Source organism: Colobus angolensis, unplaced genomic scaffold, assembly GCF_000951035.1.
Source record: "Colobus angolensis palliatus isolate OR3802 unplaced genomic scaffold, Cang.pa_1.0 Scaffold343, whole genome shotgun sequence".
Lineage (NCBI taxonomy): Eukaryota > Metazoa > Chordata > Mammalia > Primates > Cercopithecidae > Colobus > Colobus angolensis.
The window spans coordinates 911,449-926,335 of record NW_012116744.1 but is presented as its reverse complement, the minus strand read 5'-3'; the positions used below and the strand labels follow the sequence as shown (position 1 = coordinate 926,335).

At 39.5% G+C, this 14,887-nt stretch overlaps 1 pseudogene across 1 annotated transcript; it reads right to left on the bottom strand.

Moving 5' to 3' along the window:
* Nucleotides 1–9,901: 9,901 nt before the first annotated feature.
* On the bottom strand, nt 9,902–10,574 carry LOC105519277 (annotated as a pseudogene). Its single transcript, XR_001002942.1, has one exon. The product of XR_001002942.1 is annotated as a 40S ribosomal protein S8 pseudogene (transcript).
* Nucleotides 10,575–14,887: the final 4,313 nt, after the last annotated feature.

Genomic DNA, 14,887 nt, shown 5'->3' with positions numbered 1-14,887 from the left:
ATGCAGCAATAAAACAAAATGAAATCGTGTCCTTTGCAGCAACATGGATGGGGCTAGAGGTTATTATCCTAAGTAAACTAACATAGGAACAGAAAACCAAATATCATGTGTTCTCACTTTAAGTGGGAGCTAAACATCGAGTACATATGAACACAAAAAATGGAACAATAGACGTCGGAGCCTACTTGAGGATGGAGTATAGAATGAGGGTAAGGATTGAAAAACTACCTGTCAGGCTCTATACTTATTACCCGAGTGATAAAACAATCTGTACACCAAACCCCTGTGACATCCAATTTACCTACATAACAAGTCTGCACATGTACTCTTGAACCTAAAATAAAAATTTAAGGATAAAGAGTTTTATGATATAATTGGAGTATTTTCTTTGCGTATGCCTTATACTTACATAAACCTAATGACATAGCCTTCCAGACAAAGCAAACACAAAAGAAAACAGAATCACAGAAAAAAGTTGACAAATCTATAATAAATATAGAATGTATTAATGCATTTCTGTCATTAATTGGTTTTTCGATTAAGCCACGAAAAATTTAAAAAACACAATTGCCTTCATTTTCTATTATGATTGTGGATAGAATAGGTATATAAGGAACACTAGGAACACTGGACCTTTTGCAACAGTTCTAGAATATTCATTCTTTTCAAATACACCTGAAACAGTTACAAAACTTGACCAGTTACTAGGTTACAAAGCAAGCCTCAAAATATACCAAACAACCAATGTTACACAAACCACATTCTCTGACCATATGTGATAAAATGATTAATCATGAACAAAACAATACTCCCATATCACTTGTACATTTATAATTTTTCTAAAAAGCACATTTAAAAATAATTCATGGGTTGAAAAAGATAACAAGATAGAAACTAGTAAAGATTTAGTACTAAGCAACAATGAAAAAGAATTGCACATGAAAATTGATAAGAAGTAGCTAAAGCAATACTTAGGAATTTATAGCTTTAAATCCATGTACTGAAGGAAGAAGAAGAAACAAATTAGTATTTCACACAATCATATTGGCAAAAATGTAAAACTTAAAATTTCAAATGCAGTCTAGAATTTGAAATGATAATAAAACTTTCATAATAGAGCTGGAGAGAGTGTAAATTGATACTGCTACTTTAGAAAACATCTTGGTAATAGTTTTAGAGTTGGTTCTTTAGGACCCAACAATTCCACTACAAGGAAATAACATATCCTAAAGTAACTCATACTAGGCACAAAACACTTACAAGAGTGTTTGTTCATAGCTACATTATTTATTATTGCAAAAAATTGGGACCCAACCTATATATATATCAATGAGAAAGTAAACAAATAAATTGTGTATGTGCAAATTATAAATGAATGAATTGATATTATATAGCAGTTAAACAAGCAAACCATAACTGAGTTTAGTTTAATCTCAACCACTTAATGTTGACTAAGGAATAAAAGGCATCCTAGAAGGATATGTACAGTGTGATTCCGTTTGCTTGTTAATTTTTACTTTAAAAATATATTAGCTTTATTTTCTAGAGCAGTTTTAGGTTTACAGCAGTATTATAGCAATATCTGCTATAAATTTGAATTACATTTATTTTCAAGACACCAAAATAAGAAAGCAAACAAGAATATTTTGCATTAATTATGGCAAAATAAAATTAACATTAGAATGCATATTTTATTAGTTTATTTTTTTAAGAAAGGGTCTCTCTCTGTTGCCTAAGCTGGAGTGCAGTGACATGATTACGGTTCACTGTAGCCTCAACCTCCTGGGCTCAAGCAATCCTCCCACCTTAGCCTCCCAAGAAGCTGAGACCATAAGTGCATAGCACAATGCCTGGCTAATTTTTTGTGTTTTTTGTAAAGACGGGGTTTTACCATGTTGCCCAGGCTGGTCTGGAACTCATGAACATAAGCAATCTGCTGGCCTTGGCCTCCCAAAGTCCTGGGATTATAGGTATGAGCCACCATGCTGAGCCTGGAATATTTTATTAAAGACCAAATTTACTAACAGGTGAACAAGATTATTTTTAGAACAGTGTTTAAAAAATTCTGAGTTTTTTCCTTCTTATAAAACAGATTTTGAGGTTCAGTCTTCACTGTGGAAAGGAAGACTACCACTGCGTCTTCCTTTATGGTGAGTTTTATGTTTTTATATTGTTAGCATCATTTTGTGTCAACTTGAAAAACTCCTTTTAGCATTTCTTGTAAGGCAGGTCTAACGGTGATAAACTCCCACAGCTTTTATATTTCTGGGAAAGTCTTTATTTCTCTTCTTTCTGCTCTTTTCTTTCTGCAGGAGTGTTGGTTAGGTATAATATTCTTGGTTGGTAATTTTTTTTTTCTTTTAGAACTTTGAATATATCATCCTACTCTCCTGGCATGCAAGGTTTCTGTTGAGAAATCTGCTGATATTTATATGAAGATTCCTTTGTATGTGACAAATCACTCTTATCTATCTACTTTCTTTTTATTTATTTTTTATTTTTTTACTTTTTATTTATTTAATTTTTTTGAGATGGAGCCTCCCTCTTTCATCCAGGTTGGAGTGCAGCAGCACGATCTAGGCTCAATGCAAGGTCCACCTCCCGGGTTCATGCCATTCTCCTGCCACAACCTCCTGAGTGGCTGGAACTACAGGTGCCCGCCACCATGCCTGGCTAACTTTTTTGTATTTTTAGTAGAGATGGGGTTTTACAGTGCTAGCCAAGATGGTCTCCATCTCCTGACCTCATGATCTGTCTGCCTCAGCCTCCCAAAGTGCTGGGATTGCAGGTGTGAGCCACTGTGCCTGGCTTATTTTTTATTATTTTTTATTTTTTGAGATGGAGTCTCACTATGTCACCCAGATTGGAGTGCAGTGTCTCAGTTCACTGCAACCTCCACCTCCAAGGTTCAAGCAATTCTCCTGCTTCAACCTTCCAAATAGCTGGGGTTACACACACTCGCCACCGTGCCCAGCTGATTTTTGTATTTTTAATAAAGACGGGATTTCACCATGTTGACCAGGCTGGTCTGGAACTCCTGACTTTCGTGTGATCCATCCATCTTGGCCTCCTAAAGTGTTGGGATTATAGGCGTGAACTACTGCACCTGACCTATCTAGCTACTTTCAAAGTTCTCTCTTTGTATTTAACTTTTGAGAATTTGATAATGATATATCTCAATAAAGATCTCCTTATATTTAATATTTGTGGTTCTTTGGTTTTTATGGATCTGGATATTCGTTTCCCTCTCCAGATTTAGGAAATTTTTCATTATTATTTCGTATGTAGGCTTTCTTTCCCTTTCTCTTTTTCTGCTCTTTTTGGGACTCCCAAAGTATGAATATTAGCTTACTTTTGGAGCCCTATGAGTTCCATAGGAATTCTTTACTCTTTTTCATTCTTTTTCTGTTTGTTTCTCTGGTTATTTTCAAATGATCTATTTTCAAGCTCACTGATTCTTTATTCTACTTAATTGAGTCCATTGAAACTCTCTACTGAATTTCGCATTTTTGTCATTGTATTCTCAGCTCTAGGATTTTTGTTTGGTCCTTGTATTAGTCTGTTTTCATGTTGCTGATAAAGACATACCTGACACTGAGTAATTCATGAAAAAAAAAGTTTAATGGACTCACAGTTCTATGTGGCTGGGGAGTCCTCACAATCATGGCAGAAGGGGAGAGGCATGTCTTACATGGTGGCAGACAAGACAAAAATGAGAACTAAGTGAAAGGGGGTTCACCTTATAAAGCCATCAGATCTCATGAGACTTACTCACTACAACAAGAACAGTATGAAGGAAACTGCCACCATGATTCAGTTATCTTCCACTTGGTCCCTCCCACAATGCATAGGAATTATGGGAGCTACAATTGGAGATTTGTGTGGGGACACAGCCAACCTGTATCAGTTCTTTTTTATGGTTTTGGTATAGTTTGAATATGTGTTCCCTCTAAATCTCATGATGAAATGTAATTCCCAGTGTTGGAGATGGGGCCTGGTAGAAGGTGTTTGAATCATGAGAGCAGATTTCTCATGAATGATTTAGCATCATCTCCTTGGTACTATCCTCACAATAGTGAGTTATGGTGAGATCTGGTTGTTTAAAAGTGCATAGCATCTACTCCTTCCACCTGCTCCTGTTTTCACTTTTCACTGTGTGATGTGCCTGCTCCTGCTTTGCCTTATGCCATGAGGGAAAGTTTCCTGAGGCCTCCCCAGAAGCTGAGCAAATGCCAATGCCATGTTTCCTGCAGAGTTTGCAGAACTGCAAGCCAATTAAACTTACTTTCTTTTCTTTTCTTTTTGAGACAGAGTTTCACTTTTGTTGCCCAGGCTGGAGTGCAATGGTGTGATCTCGACTCACTGCAACCTCTGCCTCCCGGGTTCAAGCAATTCTCCTGCCTCAGCCTTCCAAGTAGCTGGGATTACAGGCATGCACCACCACGTCTGGCTAAGTTTTGTACTTTTAGTGGAGATGGGGTTTCACCATGTTGGTCAGACTGGTCTTGAACTCTGACCTCCAGTGATCCTCCCACCTTGGTCTCCCAAAGTGTTGGGATTACAGGTGTGAGCCACTGCACCCAGCCTATCTATTTTCTTTACTAATTACCCAGTTTCAGGTATTTCTTTACAGCAAGAATGGTCTAACACAGGTTTCTATCTCTTTGTCGAACTTTTCTTTTTGCTCACATATTGTTTTCCTGATTTCATTTAGTTGTTCTCTTGTAGCTCACTGAACTTCTTTGAGACAATTATTTTGAATTCTGTGTCAGGAAATTCATAGATCTCCATTTCTTTAGTGTCAGTTACTTTTTGTTTATTTGATGGTGTCATATTTGCCTGATTATTTGTGATCTTTGTGGCCTTGCATTGGTGTCTACACATTTGAAGGAATAGGCACCCTTTCTGCTATTTACAGACTGGCTTTGGCAGGAAGAGCCCTTTACTAGTCAGCCCATCTAGAGATTCGGAGCAAGCCATCTGGATGGATCCATGGACAGACTTGCTTCTGGAGTTCTTGTGTGGGCTGGCGTAGCGCCTGGGTCAACAGGTGAAAGTGTGTATTGCCCCAGTACCAAGGGACTGGCCTGGTGTTTGGTCCGTGGGAGGCATTCTGGAGCCTGTGTCTATGGAAGCTAAACCTGGAACTTAGGACTGTGGGGGCAGGTCAACAGTCCATGACCGTGGGTGTCAGCTTGAAGGTTGGGTTCGTGGGGGCCAAGTTGCTGCTAGGATGACCCTTGAGCCTGAGTCTACAGGGGTCAGAGTGGTGCTGGGGTCCACTGGGGCAAATCTTGTTCTGAGATCTGTGGGAGCTGGCCTGGATCCTGTGGCCATGGGGGTAGAACTGGAACCTGGGATTATGGGGACTGGGTTGGCACTAGAGTTTACTGGGGTAGGCTTAGTGTTGGGGTGTGTGGGAAAGTTGGGTGATCATTTCACTCGCCCTCTCCTATGTGGAGGGTATCTCTCCGTTCTGTATGCTCAGGCTGGTGGGGAGAGGTGATGTGGGCAATATGAAACTGTCTTTCCTACCATCTTCAACGTGTCATTTCTTATTTCTGTCCTCTACCCAAGTGCTGTAATCTCTCACCTGGATTCCTTAGCCCTTATAAAGGTATTTTCATGTGTGGATAGTTGTTCCAATTTGTGTTTCTGCAAAAGCTTGAGTACTGGAAATTTCTATTCTAGACTCTTGCTGACATCATCCCATTTATAGTAAGTTTAAAGCTGTGCACAATAATACTCTATGTTGGTTACAGTTGCATACCTACATAGTAAAGTAAAATACACATTTGCATGATAACCTTTAAACTTTAAACTTTTTTTTTGAGACAGAGTCTTGCCCTGTCGCCTAAGCTGGAGTGTAGTGGTACGATCTCAGCTCACTGCAATCTCTGCCTCCTGGGTTCAAGCACCTCAATCTCCCAAGAAGCTGGGATTACAGGCACGGTCCACCATACCCAGCTAGTTTTTGTGTTTTTAGTAGAGATGGGGTTTCACCATGTTGGCCAGGATGGTCTTGAACTACTGTCCTCAAGCAATCTGCCTGCCTCAGCCTCCCAAAGTGCTGGGATTACAGCTGTGAGCCAGTTCACCCGGCTAGATAGTGGTTATTTCTGATAGAAAGGAAGAGGAGGGAAATAAAGGTTGTCTCCATAGCATCTTATTTCTTTAGCTAGGTACATCATGTTTATTAAGTTATTTTTTATTCATTTCTAAGCATAAGGTAATTTAATCATCATTACCCAAATAAAAGGTAAATATTGAGTGAATTTTATTTATTCAGAAAAGAATCTATAGAACACAGACCAAGTCCAATAAGTAGAAGGAAGTAAGTAGTAGAGACAAGAAAAAAAATTAAGAGAATGAGATAAAAAAAGGCTAGGTTTTTAGGAAGCTTAATGAAACAGAGAACTGGCAAACTTGATCAAGATAAAAATAGAGTACATATAAATAAAAAGTAATAGACCTGAAAAAGGGAACGACTAGTGATCCAGTAGAGATGAAAAAATCGTAAGAGAACACTATGAACAACTTTATGCCAATGCATCTGAAAACACAAAACATTTGACTGTTTTTAGAAATGGACTCAAGGTAAAATAGAAAACTTTAATAGACTTATAACCATTAGAGAAGAGAGAAGTATAAAATCTACTAATTCAACATTTTTCTAGGTTAATTGGATTTATAGGTGTGTTTTGTCACGTTTAAGAAACATCTGATCCCTGACTGGGTGCAGTGGCTCACACCCGTAATGCCAACCCTTTGGGAGCCTAGGGAGGAGGATCACTTGAGGTCAGGAGTTTGAGATCAGCCTGTCCAACATGATGAAATCCCATTTCTACTAAAAATACAAAATATTAGCTGGTGTGGTGGTGTGTGCCTGTAGTCCCAGCTAGGCTGAGGCACAAGAATTGCTTGAACTTGGAGGCAGAGGTTGCAGTGATCCAAGATCACACCACTGCACTCTAGCCTGGGTGACAGCTCTGTCTCAAAACAAACAGACAAACAAAACCACCCAAAAACATCTGAGCCCAATTGTGTATAAATCATCCAATATAATAATAAGAATAAAAACCTGTCTACATTTTTTATACCCTTGATATATTCCTGAACAGAATTTAAAATATTATAGACTGCTAATAGCTAAAAGATAATTGCAAATTATGTTCTTTATGTTTATTTAGACATTCTAAATAACCTGTTAGCAAAGCAATGTGAATCAAGCAATAAATAAATAAAATAATGCATGATGGCTAAGTAGACTTTATTTCAGGAATATAAGGAAGATTTGACACTATAAACCCTTTAGTTTAATTTATCACACTGACAGTAAAAGAGAAAAGTGTAATATTCACCTCAATAGGTAGAGAAAAAGCATTTAATAATAATTCAATACACATTGCTATGGACTGAATTGCGTCCCTCTAAAATTAGTGTTTTTAAGCCCTAACACCCAATATGATGATTATTGGTCATGGAGTCTTTGGAAGGTAATCATGGTTTATTAGATCATGAGGGTGGGGCCTTTATGATGGGATTAGTGACCCTACAAGAGGAAGAATGCTCTTTCTCCCTTTCTCTCTCTTCCCTGTGAGGATGCATCAAGAAGGCAGCTATCTACTAGCCAGGAGGAGAAACCTCACTAGAAACGACATCAGCTGGCACTTGATCTGGGACTTGTAGCTTTCAAAACTGTGAGAAAATAAATTTCTGTTGTTTAAGCTACCCAGTCTACATTTTTTTTTTTTGGTATGGCAGCCCAAGGTGACTAACACATCTATCAATAATAAAAATTTATATAAAACTAGGAATATGAGAACACATCCTGAAACTGACAGCATCTTATAAAAAGCTACTGCAAATATAATTCATAGTAAAAATTTTAAAAACATTTCTATATAATTCAGGGACGATATTTTAATTGAAAGTGTAGTCATTGTAATAAAAACAAATAAAAATATAAGGAATTAAAGAAGAGTAGCAAAACCCTTACAATTCACAAGTTATATAAAATCCAATAGCAATTCACAAGTTATATAAAATCCAATACACAGAAAATTCAATAGCATCCCGATAAAAATTATTACCAGTAATAGGAAAGTTCAGCAAGTTTACTGGTTCTTAGATAAATATACAAAAACTCGATTATATTTTTAGGTACCAACAACAATGACAAAATGTAGATTTTAAAAATTTGCCATTTTGACAAATGCATAGAGTTGTATAACTATCACCATCACTGCCCAAATTTCCCGTGTAATCCTCTACAGTCAATCCCCTACCCTAATCCTTAACCTCTCACACCACTGATCTGGTTTTCACAGTTTTTTCTCTCCAGAAACTCAAGTAAATGGAATGACAGAGTTTATTTAGTCTTTGCTGTTTGATGTTTTCATTTTGTATGTATATTTTTCCATGTATTAGTGGCTTGTTGCTTTTTATTCCTGAATGGTATCCTATTGTGTAGATACACCACTGTTTTTTTTTTTTTTTTTTTAATTATACTTTAAGTTCTAGGGTACATGTGCACAATGTGCAGGTTTGTTACATATGTATACACGTGCCATGTTGGTGTGCTGCACCCATTAACTCGTCATTTACATTAGGTACATCTCCTAATGATGCTATCCCTCTCCCTTCCCCCCTCCCCACAATAGGGCCCAGTGTGTGATGTTCTCCTTCCTGTGTCCAAGTGATCTCATTGTTCAATTCCCACCTATGAGTGAGAATATGTGGTGTTTGGTTTTCTGTTCTTGCCATAGTTTGCTGAGAATGATGGTTTCCAGCTGCATCCATGTCCCTACAAAAGACATGAACTCATCCTTTTTTATGGCTGCATAGTATTCCATGGTGTATATGTGCCACATTTTCTTAATCCAGTCTGTCACTGATGGACATTTGGGTTGATTCCAAGTCTTTGCTATTGTGAATAGTGCTTTGTTTACCTACTTAAGCCTCAGCAATGGCGGGCACCCCTCCACCAGCCTCACTGCCACCTTGCAGTTAGATCTCAGACTGCTGGGCTAGCAATGAGGGAGGCTCCCTGGGCGTCGGACCCTCAGGGCCAGGTGTGGGATATAATCTCCTGGTGTGCGTTTGTTAAGACCTTTGGTAAAGGGCAGCATTAGGGTGGGAGTTACCCGATTTTCCAAGTGTTGTGTGTCTCAGTTTCCCTTGGCTAGGAAAAGGAATTCCCTTCCCCCTTGCGCTTCCCAGATGAGGTGATGCCTCGCCCTGCTTCAGCTCTCGCTGGTTGGGTTGCACGCGCTGACCAATACTGACTGTTCAACACGCCCCAGTGAGATGAACCCGGTACCTCAGTTGAAAATGCAGAAATCACTGTCTTCTGTGTCGCTCACGCTGGGAGCTGGAGGCTGGAGCTGTTCCTATTGGCCATCTTGGGCACCCCCCGTTTTTTTTAATCCAATTACCAGTTGACAGATATTTGAGTTGTAGTGATTATGATTAAAACTTCTATGAAGGCTGGTGTAGAGGTATTTATATGAATACATGTTTTTATTTCTTTTGGATAAGTATCTAAGAGTGAGAATTACAGGGCTATATGGTACTAGGATGTTTAACCTTATTAGATACTGATAATCTGTTTTCTAAAATGACTGTACCATTTTGCATTTCTACCAGAAATACATGAGAGTTCTAGTTACTTCTCATCTTTTCTAGCATTTTGTTCTGTCAGGTTTTTAAGAATAATTTACTCTTTTTTTTCATTTCGTTCTTTTGGCTATATTATCCTAAATGCATCTTGTAACATTTTCATCAATAAACTGCCATTTTGTTGTTGTTGTTGAATTTATTTTTAATTTCAATAGGTTTTTGGGAAACAGGTGGCATCTGGTTACATAAAAAGGTTTTTTTTTTTTGGGGTGGGGGGAACAGAACAGTAAACACCTTTATTACACGGGTGAAGACAAAACGAGGATTTATTTGCCTTTCTGGGCCTTGATTTTCCTAAGATAGAACTCCAACTCTTTGCCCGCTAGCACATAGCCATCTGCTCGGCCACACTGTCCCGGCCTGGAAGCAATGCAGGCAAGAAGCTTGCCCTGCTGGAACTGCTCCTCCAGGAGACTGCTGATTTTGGCATTCTTTTTCCTTTCATCATATTTCTTCTGAATTTTTTTAGATCGTTTTTTGTTTAAAATCTCTTCTTCCTCAGGAGTCAGCTTGGCTCCCTTCTTGCGGCCCAGGGGCAGCACGTGGTGGGACTCCTACCACTGTCGGTACCGTGTGCTGTCCATGAGCACGATGCAATTCTTCACCAGAGTCTTGATACGGACCAGCTCATTATTAGATGCATTGTAGACAAGATCGATGATCCTTGTTTTACGAGTACAACACTCTGAGCCCCGGGAGAAATTCCCTACGTCCAGCCTCAGGGCATGGTATTTCTTGTTACCTCACCGCACACGGACTGTGTGGATGCAGCAGGGGCCAATCTTGGTGTTGGCAGCCGGGCGCCCCAACTCATACTTCCGTTTCTTGTGGTAGGGCTTTCTCTTGTCCCCGGTTTTGCGGCGCTTATGCCAGTTGTCCCGAGAAATGCCCATCACTCGGCGCTGGCTGGAAAGAATGAATACTTTTTTTTGAGACTGAGTCTCGCTCTGTCGCCCAGGCTGGAGTACAATGGCACGATCTCGGCTCACTGCAAGCTCATCCTCCCGGGTTCACGCAATTCTCGTACCTCAGCCTCCCGAGTAGCTGGGACTTACTACAGGTGCCCGCAAACCACACCCGGCTAATTTTTTGTATTTTTAGTAGAGACGGGGTTTCACTGTGTTAGCCAGGACAGTCTCGATCTTCTGATCTCATGATCCACCTGCCTTGGCCTCCCAAAGTGCTGGGATTACAGGCCTAAGCCACCACGCCCGGACATGAATAAGTTCTTTAGTGGTGATTTCTGAGATTTTGGTGCACCCATAACCCAAGCATTGTACACTATATCCAATGTGCCATCTTCTATGCCTCATCCTTTTTCCCGAGTCCCCAAAGTCCGTTGCATCATTTGCTTTTTTAGAGCAGCTTTAGGGTGACAGAAAAATTGAGAGGAAGGCATAAAGATATCTCATTCTTCCTCAACACATGCACAGCTCCTCCATTATCAACATCTCCCACCAAAGGGGTACATTTGTTACACCTGATCAACCTACACAGATACACCATCGTACAAAGTTAATACTTTACATCGAGGTTCACTCTTGGTGTTGTACATTCTATGGGTTTGAATAAATTTAAAGTGATGTGAATTTACCTTTATAGTATCATACAGAGTATGGTAGATAGTATGATATGATCCTAAAGATCCTTTGGACTCCACCTATTCATTTCTCTATCCCTCCAATCCCTTATCTTAGTCTGTTTTGTGTTGCTATAACAGAATACCTGAAATTGGGTAATTTATTTAAAAAAAAAAGTTTACTTGGCTCGTGATTCTTGAGACTGGGAAGTCTAAGAAGCATAGCAGTAAAATCTGCTCAGTGTCTGGTGAAGGCCTCATGCTACATCATAACATGGCAGAGAAACAGAATAAGTGGATATGCCACAAGGGACCAACCATGGGAGGCAACTTCACTTTAATAACAGCCTGCTTCTATGGGAACCAATGAAAGCTAATCCAGTCTTGCAAGAAAAAGAACTCACTACAAGAATAGCACCAACCTACTCACAATGGTGGAACCCCCGTGACCTAAGTGCTTCTCATTGGACCCCATCTCTTAAAGATCCTTTAAGAGAACCTCTTAACATTGCCACACTGGGAATCAAAGTTCCAACATGAGTTTTGGTGGGGACACAAACAATGGTGCCCTGAACACCACTGATCTTTGTACTGTCTCCATAGTTCTGCATTTTCTAGAATGCCATATCATTAAAATAATATGGTATGTAACCTTTTCAGATTGGCTTCTTTCACTTAGTAATATGCATTTAAGATTCCTCCATGTTTTTTTTATGGCTTGATAGCTTATTTCTTCTTAGTGCTGAATAATATTTCATTGTCTGAAGGTATCAGTTTACCCATTTACCTACTGAAGGACATCTTGGTTGTTTCCAAGCTTTGGTAATTATTAATAAAGTGCTATAAACATTCTTGTGCAAGTTACTGTGTGGATATTTTCAACTCTTTTGGATAAATAGCAAGGAGTCTGACTGCTGGATTATATGGCAAGAATAAGTTTAGTTTTGTAGGTGTTTTAGTTCATTTGGGCTTCTGTCACAAAATACTTTAGACTGGGTAGCTTCAAAATAAGAGAAACTCATTTCTCACAGTTCTGGAATCTGTGAAGTCCAAGATCAAGGTGCACACAGATTCAGTATCTGGTGAAGACCCACAGCAGAATTGTGTATTCTTGCTGTATCCTCACATGGTGAAATGGATGAAGGGTTTCTGTTGGGCCTGTTTATAAAGATACTAATCCAATTAATGAGTGTTCCACCTTCATGAACTAAGGCCCATTTCCCAGGGCCATTACCTTGGGGGTTAGGATTTTAACATTTGAATTTTCAGGAGGACACAATCAGATTATAGCAGTAGAAAACTGCCAAACTGTCTTCCAAAGAGGCTGCATGGTTTTGCATCCCCACCAGCAATAAATGAGAATTCGTGTTGCTCCACATCCTCATCAGCATTTGGTGTACAACTCTTGACCCCTTACAGCTGCTAATCTGTCCTTCATTTCTCTCCTTTTTTGTGTCAATGGAATATTATTATATGGAATATAATGGAATAATAAGTGCAATAACACAGTATGTAATCTTTTGGGATTGACTTTTTTTCACTCAGCATAATTCTCTTAAGATTCATCTGAAAACTAAGAAATGAGACATTATAGATAAAGCAAAAGCATGCTTCTCTTCCTTGTGCCTCCGTTCATCCCCAAAAGGGAGTTTGGCTACATTAATAGGTATACAGTGGTATCTCATTGTTGTTTACTCTTCAATTCTATGATGACACTGATGTGAAGCATGCTTTTATAGGCTTATTTGCCATCTCTATATCTTCTTTGGTAAGCTGTCTTTTAGGGTCTTTGCCATTTTAAAAATCAGTATGTGTGTTTTCTTATTGTTGAGTTTTAAGAGTTATTGATATAATTCGGAGAATAGTCTTTTCTAAATATGCCTTTTGCAAATATTTTCTCCTAGTCTGTGGCTTGTCTTTTTATTCTCTTGACAGTGTCTTTGAAAGAGCAGAAGTTTTTATTTTAATGAAGTTTGGCTTATAAATTCTTTCTTTCATAAATCATGGTGCCATTATCATATGTAAAATATTATCACCAAATTCAAGGTCATCTGGATTTTATCCTATGTTATGTTTAGGAGTTTTATAGTTTTGTGTTATAGTCTGTGATCAATTTTGAGTTAATTTATGTAAAGAGTGTACAGTCTGTTTCTAAGTTCATTTTTTGCATGTGTATGTTTAGTTTTTCTGGCACTATTTGTTGAAAAGACTTACTTTTCTCCACTGCATAGCCTTTGCTCCTTTGTCAAAGATCAGTTTACTATATTTATGTGAGTCTATTTCTGGGCTCTGTCTTCTGTTCCATTGATCTATTTGTCTGTTCTTTTGCCAATACTACATGGTCTTGATTAATGTAGTTTTATAGTGAGTCTCAAAGTCAGGTAGTGTCAGTCCTCCAACTTTGTTCTCATCCTTCAATATTGTGTTAGGTATTCTGACTCTTGCTCTTCATATAAACTTTAAAACCAATTTGCAGATGTGTAAATAACTAGCAGGGGTTTGATTGAGATTGCATTAAATATATAAACCAGGGTGAATACGACTGACATCTTGACAACATTGAGTCATCCACTCCATGAGCATGGTCTACCTACCCATATATTTAGTTCTTTTTAAATTTCTTGTATCAGAATTTTGTGATTTTCCTTATATAGACTTTGTATATATTTTGTTCAATTTATAACATAATATTCTCAGGTATAAATATTACACCTAAGTATTTCTTAGGTTTATACCTTAAGTATATTTATACCTAAGAATACTATGGTACTCTTAGGTATAAGAATATTTGTACCTGGTGGGGGCAGAGCAAGATGGCTGAATAGGAACAGCTCCAGTCTCCAGCTCCCAGCGTGAGCGACACAGAAGACAGGTGATTTCTGCATTTTCAACTGAGGTACTGGGTTCATCTCACTAGGGAGTGCCAGACAATTGGTGCTAGTCAGCTGTTGCAGCCCGACCAGCCAGAGCTGAAGCGGGGCAAGGCATCGCCTCACCTGGGTAGGGCAAAGGGGAAGGGAATCCCTTTTCCTAGCCAGGGGAACTGAGACACACAACACTTGGAAAATTGGGTAACTCCCACCCCAATACTGCACTGTACCAAGGGTCTTAGCAAACGGGCACACCAAGAGATTATATCTCACACCTGGCCGGGAGGGTCCCACACACAACACCTGGAAAATCTGGTGACTCCCACCCCAATACTGCGCTTTGAGCAAACGGGCACACCAGGAGATTGTATCCCACACCTGGACGGGAGGGTCCCACGCCCAAGGAGCCTCCCTCATTGCTAGCACAGCAGCCTGTGATCTAACTGCAAGGCAGCAGCGAGGCTGGGGGAGGGGTGCCCGCCATTGCTGAGGCTTAAGTAGGTAAACAAAGCCTCTGGGAAGTTCGAACTGGGTGGAGCTCACAGCAGTTCAAGGAGGCCTGCCTGTCTCTGTAGATTCCACCTCTGGGGACAGGGCACAGCTAATCAACAACAGCAGCAACAACAAAGCAGCAGAAACCTCTGCAGACGCAAACGACTCTGTCTGACAGCTTTGAAGAGAGCAGTGGATCTCCCAACACAGAGGTTGAGATCTGAGAACAGACAGACTGCCTGCTCAAGTGGGTCCCTGACCCCTG